Consider the following 15,601-nt stretch of genomic DNA (forward strand, 5'->3'; position numbering starts at 1 on the left):
CTCTCTCAGCTGTGAGTCTCATCTTTCCTGGAGATCCCTGGCTTTCGCCCAACTATTGCTTATATACAGTGCGTCTGCCAAACCCACAAAGAAGACACTGATCCAGAGTGTGGGTGTCCCCGAGTGCACATGTGCACACACAAATGAAAAAAGTGTAGAAATGCAGGGTTGGGGGCGAGGGGAGGTGGGGTTGGGTGGGCGAGGTGATTATATGTGTGTGTTTTTGGAGATGGATGAACGGAGTAAAGATTGCACTCATCTGTCCTAGTACAGTGCTCCCATCAGGTTTAATGAGTGTGCCGCGGTGACCTCAGTCTCACAGGTTCACAGGCCTGATTAAACATCGTCTCAGACTCGGCTCAGGGTATGCCGGGTAGACCGGCACCGTCCCCCCCCCCTCTCTGCTCACTTCCATCGTTCTAATCACTCCTTCTGATCTAACCCCATTTATCTCTATCACTCCCCCCCATACACACCCCTTCACCTCCTGCGTTACTCTACCAGTGATTTTTACCTCTGTTGGACTGTCATCTGTCTTTATTATTATTTGTTCTCTTGGCTTGTGTGTTTGTAGCTTATAGTTTGACAGTTTCTTTTGACAGGTATCGGTGAGTTGTGCTGCCTATGGACCCAGCCCTCACATTTTCTTCGACTGCCGCTCTTCTATGTTTGTTCAGAGCTAGTAGGCCATAATGAGGCTGAGGCTGGAGGATGATGATTAACTGCAACAGGATCCAGGAACTGGCGTAACTCATGGTAAGACAGCTTTCCGTGGTGACTTTGATTCATTTGGCTGCAAGGTGCAGAATATCGTCCGCTCCTCTGCGCTGGAGGCCATGTGGGGTCACGAGTTGGAGACATGCAGTTAAGACGTAACCAGCCAGTGCGTTTTAATCTTTTTCTCTTCACTTTGATCTCAGTAACTTCAGTCGAAGCCTGTTCAAATCATCACCAAGACATTTTAAAGGGTTGCAATTAGGGCCAAATAGCCTGCCATTTATCAAGCTCCTTTCATGTCCACCATTTTATTTTATGAAAGCAATCGATTGTCTCTGTGGCATGGAGGCGCAGCCCAACCTCTGCTTGTGCTCCTATGTGAAAGCGATGAGCGCAGCCAGGTCGCTGCTCCAGCAGTGAGTGAGAGAGATAGAGGGTGATTTGGCTGGCTGGAACGCCACCACCAACACCTTTTTTCCCATTTACACCAGAGTAATCAGACAGCCCGGTCTGGTAAAAAAAATACAGCAGCTAGTCAAAATGCCAGAGGCGCCAGGCATCTGTGTTTGCACTCAGGGTGGGGCTCGGTAGTTTGGAGGGAGACAGAGGAAGAGATGGTGGAAAACAGAGAGAGGTCAAGAGAAGGAGAGAGAGGGGGGACGGGGGGGTGGTGGGGTGGTGGTGGCAGAGAAAGTGATAGCTGTACAGGAGCAAACAAAGCAAGCAAGAGCTACAGTTGTGTGTTGTTTATTTACAGTTTTGTGTAATTTCCATCATTGCTCCAGAGGACTGCTCAGCTCCTTTGCAGACAGACGGCGGGGGAAAGACATGTGGCTGACTTAGACAAAGAGAGAGGGAGACTGCACACATAAGTGCACACACACACAAACTCACAGGCGACTAGGATTTGTCATCATAGCAAAAGATGGCAAAAAGGTACAAAATGAACATTGTTCATCAATATTTAAATCCTTAAACTCTAAAGTAAAATAAATTAAATTCATGAAATATGCATACAAGATTTGAGATTACAGTTTCTTTGTTTGTTATGGCAGGTAATACAACAGTCATTACATGCATATTTATCAGCAGCCTACATAAATGGATTAATGAGAAGAATATGCACACATACACACACAAACTGGAAATTTTTCTTATATCAACATATTGTGCATTTCCATGCACACAGACACAGACACACACACACACACACACACACACACACACACACACACACACACACACACACACACACAAACACACACACACACACACAAACTGAGACACACAAAAGCAGAGCAGAGCTCCAGCCGTGCGGGGCAGGAGAGGAGGCTGCAGGGCCCTGACCACATAATCATCTCCTAGAGAGTGATCATCAAGGCCTCCAACATCACTGCACAAATACACCAACCCCAGACCCCCTGGCATGAGGAGGGAGGAGGGGTGAAGACAAAGAGTGTTTACAGGAAAAAGGGAGGAAAGAGAAAATAAAAAAGAGAGGGAGAGGAGGGGGAGAAAAGGAAATTAAAAAGTAGGAAGCAGAACAAGAAAGGGAAGATGGGGACTGTGTTCGAGGGGGAAATGGGAGGAGGGACAGAACGAGGAAATATAGAAAGAAAGAGTGAAAGATAGAAAGACTGGAGGAAGGTTGGATGTAATGTTGACAAGGGAAAGGGATAGGAGAAAGAAAATTAGGATTGGAGAAAGATATATGGGCCTATTTTGATGGGTTTGGGACAAGCGAGGAGAAAATTGGGAAGGGAGAAAGGGAAAGGGCAAGATGGGGTTGTGTGTTTACTGGAGAGGAGAAAGGGAAAAAGAAAATAGTGAGAAAGAGACATTAAAAAAGAGAAGGGAGGGAAAGAATTAGAAGTGAAAATTGGGCTGTGACAGGAAAGAGACAAGAAGGAAAGGGCAGAAAGGTACAAAAAAGAGGTGGGAAAGAAACATAAAGAGAGACAGAAATAAGCCAGAGAGTGTATCTGTTTGCCACGCATGAATGTACAGCAGCGTTGCCCTGGAAACGACAGCCGCTTGGATTATGAGCTGATTAGTTGCCCTCCTCCTTCACCCCCCCTCCCCCCTCCCCCCTCCCCCTCCCCCCCCCCCCCCCCCCCCCCCCCCACACACACACACACACACACACACAAGGAGACTGCCTCAACTCAACAGGGTGTGTGCATGCTACCTGGGATACGGTCTGATGAACAACCACACAAACACACACAGACACACAGACACACAGTTGGAGTCTTTATTCAGACACACATATACAATAAACTCAGTCTTTACTCCTGGATGCCCATTGTATGCACTGGAGCCAATACCTTTCTGCGTCAACATCTCAATCTTTCACTCTCGGCTGGACTCTGCCTCTCGGTCTCTGTGTGACGTGGCAGGGTGCTAATCTTGGCCCTTATCTTTTCCTGCAGCTCTGCTCACATTCCCTTCTCCGCGAGCATCTTATCTGCCATCACTGTCAATCAGAGCAGATCAGGCTACCTACAGCTGAGTCCGCTCGACCCCCCTCCTCCCCCCCGCCCCCCTCCTCGCCAACCAGCCTCCCTACATGTCCATTACCAGCACTCGCACCATGCACACCCCAGTCTGCAGCATCTTTTCACACACACACACACACACACACCCACACACAGATATACACACACACGCATGCACGCACACACACACGCACGCACACACACACACACACACACACACGCACACACAGATATACGCACACACGCACACACAAACCTAAGAACCATTATTAGAACCACCACCACTAGCATTTATTTTTTTTTGCCAATTGTGCTTACTATCCTGGCATCTGTCTCGCACACTGACCACAAACAGTTTTTCCTTCGTCACAACCTGATTAGCATATTTCACCACTAAACTGTGCATGTGTATCAGCTAATTATCAGATCTGGTCTTGTACCTGTTCATAGCAAAAAGAAAAAAAAAAAAGGAAAAAAAAAAATTCGAAATGTAATTTTGATTAACATTTTCCTCAAGGGAATGAAGCCAAAGTGCAGCAGTAATTCAGTGGAAAGCACAGCAGTAAACAGAAGCTCTTTTTCAGTTTGCGATATACAGTATGTATAGTTTTATATGTATAGTTTCACATATAGTGCAGTCCTTTGAAAATAGATTGGGTTTTATTGTCACTTTTAAACATGTAGAAGGAAAGAATAATGTAATTATTTTAGATTTGTTTTTATAGTAATGATGTAGTTTAATGAGAAAACTCGACAAATTAACACAAATGACACAAATAAGTGACAAAAAAAATACAAAAAAGAGTGTTAATAATTCAAATTTGAATTGATGCTTCCTTTGGCCTGTGCAAGCTGGTGAAGTCCCTAACACCATGCCCATTCCTCCACTATTGATAAAATGACTAGTAGAAAGAATATATTTGTGTCATTCAGGTGTGTATTACATGTACACAGTCAAATAGGCATGTAAATGAACACACATATTCCAGACCATCAGCACTCTCCTGCAATCAGGCAGGACCATTGACCTCCCTCCCGTCATCACACTGTGACACCCATCTAAATAGTGCGCTCACAGCCCACATTCACAAACCCACCCACTAATCAGAAGCACTAATCCAGACTGCCGGCATTTTTGGTTCACAAGCCTCGGTATGAGGGCAGCCGCGCCGCAGGTACAACAAAAGGAGGAAAAAAAAAAAAATAGCACAAATCCCTTTTGGGCAGGTTTAATATTTTTAGGTGAGGGCACTTTTATGTGGGGGCAGGTGTGCTCTGGCTCCCTAATGCTGAAGTAATTGTAGATAATGGAGTTTTAAGGACAGCTGCTGATGCGGGTTTAAGTAGGATTTGGGTAGAGATTTATAGTGGAGGGAAAGTGGGCGGACGGGTGGAAAAGTTGGAGAGGTGCGAGCGCGAGGGAGTGAAGGAGTAGGTGAGAAAGGCAATGTAGAGGTTAGGGGAGAGGAGGGTCTTATCCCAGCAAAGATGAGAAGCAGGAGGAAAGGAAGGCAAAGAGGAAAAAATATATACGGTTCTATCTTCTTGCAGAAAACGCTCTGGGATTGAGAGGGTAAAAAAAATTAACTCATCCATAGTTTAGTGCGAAACGAGAGCCCGTCTGGCTCGGTGCTTCCCGAGAATAGGGGGTTATAGAGGGCACAAGCTGGATGACTAATTGGGGAGGATATGAAATGAGGCTTGACTCAATCTACACCCTTGAATCAACTCTGCCCTACAGTATGCATCAAATGGGCTCCCTAAGTGGTGCTTTTCCATTGATTATACCCTTGCAATGTTACGCTTCAACTCCTTGTTGGAGAAATTTGACAGAAAAAAAAATGTATGAGGGAACTGAAGGGGGCAGTTGAAATACCGGTCAATACTTAGCAGGGGCAAAGTAGAAAAAATAGGAAAGCAGAAAGTGAGTAATATCATATAAACAGATAGCGATGAAAGCCATTTGAGAGAAAGAGAGAGAGAGGACAAGGTGTGTAAAAAGTACGTTTGGCTCGCCGTAAACGCAGCGGTGCGTGGCACTTCGCCTGGCATGGCACTCACACTTTATGAGGTGTGGAGGGGCCGTCTCCCTCGCCTCTCTGCCCGTTTTAATGATACAGTTTAAATGGAAAAGCTGGAGCTTCAGTCAGCACCAAGGACTCCACTCCCTCTGGTCCACACACCCACTCAAAAACCTAAAAGGTATATACTCACTGACAAGTTAACCTGAGCACACGCGTCAGCATGATCTCAAATGTGTCTCTTATTTATGCAAATCAAGACACGTCATTTATGATCTAATATGTCTGAAGTTCGACTTTACTTAGTAACTTCACATTACCTAAACTTAATCGAAATTAAAATTGATGTTGGTGCTGTTGCAGGCTTGTAAATACCAAAAGACTATAAAAACCAATCTGCAAAAGGGCCGACTGTTTTTTATTGAGAATTCTATGAACGTCTGAAGTTTCCATAAGACATGTAGAAATGGTCTGAAAATAGATATTGCTCGCAGTTCAACACCCAACCATGCATGCACGTGCGCACACACACACACACACACACACACACACACACACACACTATACACCATACACATGCTCTATAAATGATCATAGGCCAGAGGTAGAGCCTTGGATGAGACTGGAGTGACAGCGATGAAGCCGAGAGGTGAAACTGGCTGTCAGAGCTGTGAAGTCTCCTCAGATCTACCCCGTGTGCCTGGCCAGTGTACAGACAGAAGAGAGGGTTTCTACCCACACCCCTCACCTATCACTGTAACTTCTCAGAGGAGAACATACAGCAGTAATGCAATATTGATCTGACATTGTGTGTGTGTGTATGCGTGTGTGTGAGACTGCACAGGTGTGTGTATGTGTTTGGGTGAGATGTATGCTCACCAGACTCATGTACAAGTGACTGGGCTGTGTGAAGTTTGCAGATGTGTCACATTGTTTGTGTGTGTGTGTGTGTGTGTGTGTGTGTGTGTGTGTGTGTGTGTGTGTGTGTGTGTGTGTGATAGGCAGGCAGCTATGAGAGCGATGCATTAATAAGCAGGAGGTGAGGTCTTAGCCTTGGTGCTATTTCTGACACCTCACTGTCAGAGCCTCCCTCAGCAGTGGCAGGCCTGACTGAACGGAAACTAGCGGGGACCTGTGCACCCTCATTTCACCTTTCACTTCTCCGTATCCTATCTTGTTCTCTCTCATTTTCTCTCAGTCTGCCTATCTACCACTCTGATGAGAACATGTTATATGAGCAAGGGCGTCCTCAAGGGAGGTTCAGGGGGGCCGTGGCTCCCATTATATAATCCCCCCCCCCACACACACGCACACACAAACACCACCACCACAACTGACAAGCTCACGTCACTTTGATTCAGAGGAATCCAAGCTTTGTTAGGTAATTTAGTTGACTAGCTGAACTTTGTCTGTTAGCATCCCATGTAGGCAATTCTGACGAACGCAAAGTGCGATCACTGGTTAACAGTGAAAATATGATCACATTTTGTATGTGCTTCTCTCTAAATAATGTCAAATATGATGTGCTGGACATAAATTAAATGTCTGTCATCGGCTAATAATCAATGTTTACGTTTAACCAGCCGATACTCTTGATTCATTGGTGATGATACATCTAAACTGGAATTTGACAGGCTAAGTAATGACTCCTCTACCATGAAATATTTTTTGCAGGCACCACTGTCTATGAGTGGCAATCATTTACTCTTACAATTACACCTAAAATGACATCATGAAGTACAGATGTTTTGGAAACTGTTGAATAAATATAAATAATTAAGTTTGAAATCTCTCGTCTTTGGCTGTAATCTGCAAAAAGACACTTTTTTTTTAAGCCTTTTTAATATAGTAAAATATTATTTATTTAAAACTATAGATCTTCAGGAATGATTATCAATCGTGGCATTAACATCTACTCCAGGACATGGTAGCAGACATGCTTTCCCTTTATTATTCTACATTTGCAAATTCTTTCATTTTAAATCATGTATTTCATTTACCACAACAATCAATCTCTAATACCACCAACATTCAACGTTTCCTTACTTATTTTTTGCTTTATATCGTTCATTCACTATAAAGTTGGGCAGAGGTTTTTTTCCTGATTGGTTATCAGTGTTCCCAAAGTGTTTGCTGAGTCGAGATAGCCAAAGGGCAATATTATTACCCTTTGACTACATAGCAGTAACATTTCATGTTACTTTAACAATCAAAGAGTGAATATTTGTGTTTCCATGATTGTGAAAACAGTCAACCCCAGCCTGAAATGGTAACAGACAAGGGAAATTAATGTAAAACCTTTTACTGAAAAAGCAACAAGTACATCCCCATTAAATAAAAATAAATTATCCCTAGTATATGTCTTAGAAGCTCTCCAGACATGTAGGACAACAAAGTATAAGAAAGAGAGGGTTGATAACCAGAGGTAAGATTCATATTCTGTATATTCACAGTGCTTTCTTTTTTTTACTTATTCTGAAAACGTTCTTTTTATAGTCGTGTAAGTCAGTGTCTGTGTATTTGAGTCTGCAGCGGATGAAAAAACAATATTATAGTGACATAACAAAAGGCGTCGCAGCAAAAAAGAACTAAAAGAAGGAAGGAAAGAAAGAAAGAAAATAGGAAATCAAGAAAGAAAGAGGGAAACATGTGTTTACCATTCATTTCCAATTTCAATGTTGCTATACAGTTTTTAACATCAATGACTGACCATTGGCAACATTACTGAAAGCATCTGATGGTCCCTGTGTTGTACATTGAATCTCACCAGCTAAGATTTTTTGGTTTGTACTGCTTTACTGCACAAAGAGTTGTATGGCGCAGAGGTACAAGCTCCAGCTATTCCAGTGCTCAGAGATAAAAAGAACAAAGTTATCCCCCGTAATGAAACAAAAGAGATAACAATTTTAGGGAAAAAAGAAAAAAACAACAACATCAAAGCAGAAGGGATGAGAGATGTGGCCTTCATGTTGAGAAGCACTGTCCACAGCAATAGCACTGGTTTAAGATAGTTGCATCTCTTCATGGTGACAGAAAGACACACAAAATTACCAAACATAGCTCCCTTAATTCCAAACCTAAGAAGAAGAAAACTGCCTTCTTGTAGAAGCCAGAATGACTGCACAAATGCCTTGACTTCAAAGCCCTACACACACACACACACACACACACACACACACACACACACACACACACACACACACACACACACACACACAGAGCGTGTAGTATATACTGTAGACTGACTCAGAACCCAGAAACAGCAGTTATTCCCAGTGCAATAAAACAAGCAGACTAACTAATGGAACCACCCACACACAAAACTTACTTTTTTTTTTTTATCACACACCGCTTTCACAAACAAGCGCACACGTGCACACGCATTCATTTTATCCCAGCCCACTCATTGCTCATTAGCTGCTACATCAGAGTGGTTATTTTTTTGCATCGCCGCTGTGACACGGTCCGGCTGCAGCCCGCTGTATCTGCTGAGAACGCAACACCAAAAATACCGCACTTAACAAACTCTTCTGATTACAGTTTGACTTGCTCGCTGTCTCCTTCTCTCTCTTCTGTCTTTAATCAGCATGTAAACAAGCGCAAGGTCATTTTCTTTCTTAAACGAAATGGGGGAGATAAGAGGAGCGTGGCGCAGTTAATCCTTTGGACACGCTGATGGAGGAGTTTGTCCTGGTGATGCTCGGGTGTTAATTATGCAAGAATGCCTCTCCTCTCGTGGTCTCTCTCGCGCTTTCATGATGACTCATCAGTTTATCGCTTTCGTGTTGTTTTTTTTTTCTCTCTTTTCCGTGTTCTTTGGCTTTCTGTTTCACCCTCCCAAAATTTTCCCCAGAGATGCCTCCAGCTCCTGTGTGTGTCTGTGTCTGTCTGTGTGTGTGTGTGTGTGTGTGTGTGTGTGTGTGTGTGTGTGTGTGTGTGTGTGTGTGTGTGTGTGTGTGTGTGTGTGTGCGTCACCATGCATAGAGATCCTTTTCAGATCAGCTCAATGTTTATACTTGTCCACGTGTGATTAACTGCAGTGTTTGATAACTGCCTCTGCCAGAGTGATTTGCTGAATTCAGCAACATCATGTTTTCTTCACTCCGTGCTTTGTTTTTGAACAAATAGGTGTAGATTGCCTGGATGACTTTGATAACGCAGGTAGAGATAGTGGGATGGAAAGGAAAGGAAAGGAAAGGAAATATTAAAAAGTAAAGATTAAAAAGTAAAGACTCAAGACAGTAAAAGACAACACTTCATTGGGCTGTCAACAGCAGCTTCTATTGAGACGTCCTGTTGTCTGAAACTGAGACATCTTTTGAACGACACCAAACTTCCACGAGATTTACACTTTGATCTTCTCAGATTAAATGAGATGGAAGTTAATTATCTTAATGTACAGCATTTTTGATGACTTTTAGGGAAAAAATGAATTAAAAAAAATGTAAAAATTCATCCCCAAATGGTTTGTGTTTGACTTGTCTCTCTGCCAAACAACCCAATCTTGATACAAGAGAAACTTTCATGTTTAATTGGTTTCGGAAATGTCATATTCCAGCGTGCAGCTTAACTAAGAGACAGCGATCTAGTCTGAGTAAAAGCACCATTTTTTTTTTGGAGGTATGACAGCACCCAGGCCTCATTTCCATCCCTCTCCTCTATTTGTCAGCCTGCTCCTCTTCCCCAGTGAAGCAGCAATGTTAACAATGCTGTCCCCACATTTACCAGTTCTGCCTCATTACAGCTAAAGAAGCGGATAAATTAGCGCAGGAGAGCATGCACAGTGGAGTGCGACTCCACCTGTCAGCGAGGGAAAGATAGTGAACATGTCGAGATGGGGAAAGGGTGTGAAGGAACAGCTCAGCCTTCATCACATATTAAAACAAAATCCACCCACTAAGGCAGACTCTCATCTCTCCAAAATCATTACCTGGGGTTCACGGTTCAATATTTTCGAAAATAAGGCATCATATTTGTGTCAGTCGAGGATTTTTATTACTGGATCTGTCATCTTCAGCAGTCATCTAATCGAAGGGCTATCATCTGTTTTTAATTTTGCTCTGTCATTCAACTGCTTTTAGAAATTTTGGTCAATGTGTCAAATGTTGACGTTTTTTTCTGATCCCACAGATTCACTTGTTTCCAGTGTGTTTTAAAAGAGAAGGGTCTTTTTACATTTTTGGACTATTTTGAAGGAAAGCTCTTGAACTGCTTTTTGTCTTTCTTCTTTTCTGGTGACTGCCACTTCATACATCGATCCATCTTTCAATACATTTAGGAGTTGTGTTTGTTTTCGCCTGAACAACCTGGGCCCTGTATTGCAATATATGTCCAAGATCAAGAGGACAAATGGTCGTTGCCATCCTCTGAACACCAAACTCTCCTGCCCTACAGCTTTTAAAAAAAAAAAAATATCTTCTGCTCATGTGTCTAGCGCCTCTGGCCTGTCTTTCTTTATGGGTTGGTTAAGGGCGCTCTCACAATCAACTATGTTTGAGCCCTGTCCACATTCGCCAGTAAAACTACCAGGCAATCCACAATGTCCATCACGTCTGCCTGCCCAGGATTAACATTTCAAACTCTCCAAGGTTGAAAATCCCATCAGATGGAACGAAATTAATTTTTGCACAATATTCAGGGCCACCAGCCACATAATAGGAGACAATGCCGAGTGCATCCCTCGATTGTGATTCCATTCACTCCCTAATCGGCAGGACGGCCAAGCACGGTGCAGCAGCGTAGTAAATGCTTTCATCCCAGGGGGATAAGAAAAACAATGGCCTTTTTAATTTCTTTTCTAAAGCAGGCAGCAGAGAGAAAATGATATAGACGTAATTGATGATGAGGAGAGCAGGGGGGAGCCTTAGCAGAGGTCTCACGTCCAGTGCCCAGGCCTTTTTTTTTTTTTGCTTCATAATAGCAACCGCTCAGGGGCACTGGAGGTTGACAAATCTGGCACGGAGGACAAATTGATCGGCAACAGAACACAATTTGTCCCTTTAAAAGAATGGGTAAAGGCCCTGTGTGGCCTGAGTAATTAGTTTAAACTGCAGCATGTCTGTCCAGGAGTGGAGCTGCCGGTGAGGAGCTCAGTGTGTCTGCTGATAAGATGTTGTGACACTGCAACATACACACACACACACATCTCTCCCCTGGAAGACTCCTAACAAAGCCATTACTACTGATTGGAGCAATTAACACATTTAAATGGGAATGAAGGAAGGTGTATAGTATGATAGTGTAAACGTCACGTCAGGGTTTGCATTCAAATGTTTGTGTTCTTATATTAACTTGATAGCATCTATAAACTCACATCTCTTGCTACCTTATAAGTTTCCCTGGGAAGTCCCACTTCAGTGAACAAAAGTCTTGTTTAATAAGGACTAAAATAAACTAACAATATGTTTGAGAACATTTACATAAATTCATATTTTTATGGTTATAGTCATACTCACTGCCTGTCTGAGGCATGTGTGATTTTTGTATAGTAAAAATGCTGATTGATTATTCTCAGTGTGCACTGAGACAGAGACAGAGACATATGGCAGGTGTACGGTGGCCACGTCTGTGGTGTGATGCAGGGAGAGAGTGTCAAGAACACGGATGCACTGATTCATGGCCCCATGGCGATGTGCTTAGTGACACATAATACTGGTATTTCACATTTTCCCCTGACCCATTTTTGTGTGACACGTTCTGAAGTCAATTTTCCGCACTTTTTCATGCACAGACGGAGAAGAAAAACTGTTATAAACCCAGGCATTTTGCTGCCTACTTTGGTGGAAGCTGATACCTTCAAGCTTATCCTTTCAAATTTGAAGAGAAACGCTTCAGAAAGTGTGTGTTTAGAACTTTTTTTTGTCTCTCCTATGTTCTTCACTGTCACGCTTGGCTACCTCATCATCAGTACAGGGGTCAACTGCTGCTGGTACTCTCACTCAGAAACCAAGAAATATGGATTCCTCCGCGAGACCTCTACGTAAATGACAAGCATAAGGCTTCAGCTCCATGTCACAGAGAACATGTGGAATAAGAGAAAGGAGGACTGTGAGTGGGAGAGATACAGTATGATTAAGCAGGAGAGGGCATCGGGGGAGGGGGAGGAAGCGGAAGAGGAAGAAGAGTGAAGTGAATGAGAGACAAAGACATGCTGGATGTTTTTTGTTTTTTTTCCCATACATTTTTAATTGGCTTTTGGGCTTCAGTAGCACCCAATTAGCATGCTTGTTACATGCAAACACCAAGAGCTAATTGGCCTGAGAGGAGAGCGCAGCGCGGCCCTGAAAGGAGAGAGCAGTATTCATTTGAAGATTCGCGGCTCCAATAGGACTGCGTTGGGAGGATATTTGGCAAACAGTTGTAAATAATATGTTGCTGCTGCATTTACAAATATTATTTATGCTTTCTTGTGGTATTTATTGACAGATGGAATCACAAAAAAGAAAATATAATGACTAGCATAAAGTTTACAGGCAATCAAAGAAAAGTATTTGGTCATCCTGACCTTTTCTGTGAGCAACATCTTACCTGTGCACAAATTTTCTTGATATGAAAAGGAAGTGCTAATGCATTGTCCATAAACTTCAATTCAGCAAAGGAATTAATCAGATCCGCAGAGACATCATTCACAGGCATGACCTGACCGGTCCACATACAGTATCAACCTGTCCTACGTTGGGGAATTTGATGAGCGCACACGTAAACACAACGACGCTTCGAGCTCACCAAGGGCATGAGGCTGAATCTCTGATTACATTTACTGCACAAACTGTAGCAGTAGCATCTGATGCACAGGACATCAAGAGCTCATTATGCTCTTTACATGCAATTAATCAAACAATGTAAACAATGCTCGCTTCAGCCACAACACACAGAGCCCAATTCCCTGGTGGCAATTCGAGTGCGGTGCACACAGCACAAGACTGGGTAAATAAAGGAATGTGAATTATAGAAGAATTAAGGCTCGTAGCCAATCTGAAGATGATGTAATAGTTGTAGCTTCCTGCTGAGACCACACAATGATATCTCTCCCTCCTTTTTGTCTCACTGTCAAGCCTGCAGTGTCCTCGTTTTGTGACATACACACAGTGTGTTGATATGAAAATGTCTGCACTGTGCTGGAAAAATTAGACAAATACATTTTGTCACAAAGAAAGTGTTGCATGAAGGACACTCAAGTAGATGATGAGGTCTCAGTTCATGAAAGATCTCTGCTGGGTGAATGTTTCATTTTACATCTGTTAAAACAACACACACAAATTTTGCAAATAAAATGTACTGTTTCGATATATATATATATATATATATAAAAAAAAACAAAAAAAAACGAAATTGTTGCTTATGTGATTATAAGCCTTGATAATTCAGTGTTTTTCCAAATCAACAGATAACGTGACTGTAAAGTGTACTACTGTCAGATATAGTTGCCTACTTACATGGTCATGTAAAGAAAGCCAAGTCAATAGCTTATATAGACTTTCACCCAGGATGTGAAAACAAAAGTCAACGTATTTTAAGTTACATAATGTATTTAACTTACCTAACATATGTCAGGTAACTAAAGTAAGTAATGTGCTTATTTCAACCCAAACCTCAATCTTTTCCTAAACCTAACCAAGCTGTAAGGTGTCACAACATTATAATGACAAAGTTCCGGTGCATCTGTTGTCGCTGGTACTGTCCAACATTTATAGACTGTTTGTTCTTGATAACAGCCTCCTAAACTTACTAGTTGGGTTCGTAGGTGTCTACTAGTCCATATATTTTGTACAGATGTATGATGATAACTTCCTGTTCAATAGTCTGATAACAGTCAACATGCGTGGATCCAGACAATCACTTGTGTGAACGCAACATTTATATATAGCGAATGTCTCCTTCATAAATGATGGCAAAAACATTATCTAGTACTTCAACTTTTTCTTTCTTTTTCTTTTTCATAACAAACTATACTTCATCAAAACAAATGTAGCAGATAGACAGCAAAAATGGAAACATGCAACAAGAACTGGGCAGCACTTATCACCTCTGTGCTCTGTTCTGTAGGGACCACTTTCCTTTTCACAGATGACTGAAGGAGTCTCAGGCCATGCTCACAATGCTCTGGCTTTGTCTGTTGCAGAAAAATAGTTGGTTCAGTTGGTCAAACTCACATGCAAACATCTTTACCAACCCTCTTAATTTGTTTTGTTGGAATGTTTCCAAGTCTGGATCAAACCTGGAAGTTAAATAAGTGAAATCTCCTGTTCCCTGAGCTCCAAAGCTTTGAGGAAAAGTACATTGACTTTTATGTATAAGTGTGGAAGTAACACAAGGACTTCATCCTGGTAATGTGGGTTGAAAGTACAGTCGATATTCAAATGTAACCTCATCCACATGTAAAGGATGAAGGAAAAGGATGAACATAATTCATGATGCTAATGACTGTCAGAGCTCTTTTAAGGCAAACACATATGACATGACTGTGCTGCTGCTGCTGCTGCTGCTGCTGTTGCATATTTGATTTACCTGCATGGGAAAAAAAAAAATCCTTGTATTATTTTTACTTCATCTATCCTCTTGGGAGAACAAGCTGATTTATTTTGTATTTTTTTAAATGCCACATTGGAACAAAATTTGCATTTGGTTGCCTGACAATCACATAGTCGCAACCGGACTGCACAATCATGTCTGCAACGCTGTGTGAAGATGGCAGCATTATACGACCGAGCATCTCAAACCATCAGGCCATGACAGTGACAATGAGGCTTGTCCAGAAGTGTCACCTCGCCCGGTCTTTGTCTGTCTCTGTCTCCCTCGCACTCTCCTTGTTTTCTCTCTTTCTCTGTGTCTCTAACTCGCACACACACAGAAAGACAGAACATCTTTATTAGCCTTCTGTATGCAGGCTGTGCTCAGCCTGAGATTGCAGGACTGACCCCTCGCTGTGAGCTGTACAGGGGAAATGTTTACTCAAACCCCCACAGAACATGCCATTAACCTCTTTCTAGATAGAAGACAAACAAGAATGTCCCTCCATGAGGGCAATAAAGACCAGAACACCTATCTAGGACCAACATGACAATCATCTCATTATGAAGCCACGGGAGGCAGTGAGGAGCAAGGGAGCTTGGTCTCTCAGGGACAGTTTCGCAGCAGTGTACCAGTGTGCCTAACATTCAGTGAAGTAGCTATAATATGCAATGAAGTGCAAACAACTGATTAACCCGACAGTGAGGAACAATATAACCCTCTCCCCTTAATGCATCAACCACCTCTGCCCACCTTTACAAACCCTTCCATGTGCCCACTTCCTTCCTCTCTTACGTCTCATCTCCCCCATCTCCTTCTGTCTCTCTGTACTGCTTTCTCTCCCTGGAGATTTAG

At 42.6% G+C, this 15,601-nt stretch overlaps 1 protein-coding gene across 13 annotated transcripts in view; it reads right to left on the bottom strand.

The window, feature by feature from the left end:
* The window catches only part of celf6 (CUGBP Elav-like family member 6), a 144,535-nt gene that overhangs the window by 117,897 nt on the left and 11,037 nt on the right, over positions 1–15,601 (bottom strand). The gene's annotated exons all lie outside the window — the stretch shown is intronic.

This window comes from Embiotoca jacksoni, unplaced genomic scaffold (genome assembly GCF_022577435.1).
Source record: "Embiotoca jacksoni isolate LCO1_2020_lvr unplaced genomic scaffold, fEmbJac1.0.p SCAF_6, whole genome shotgun sequence".
Lineage (NCBI taxonomy): Eukaryota > Metazoa > Chordata > Actinopteri > Embiotocidae > Embiotoca > Embiotoca jacksoni.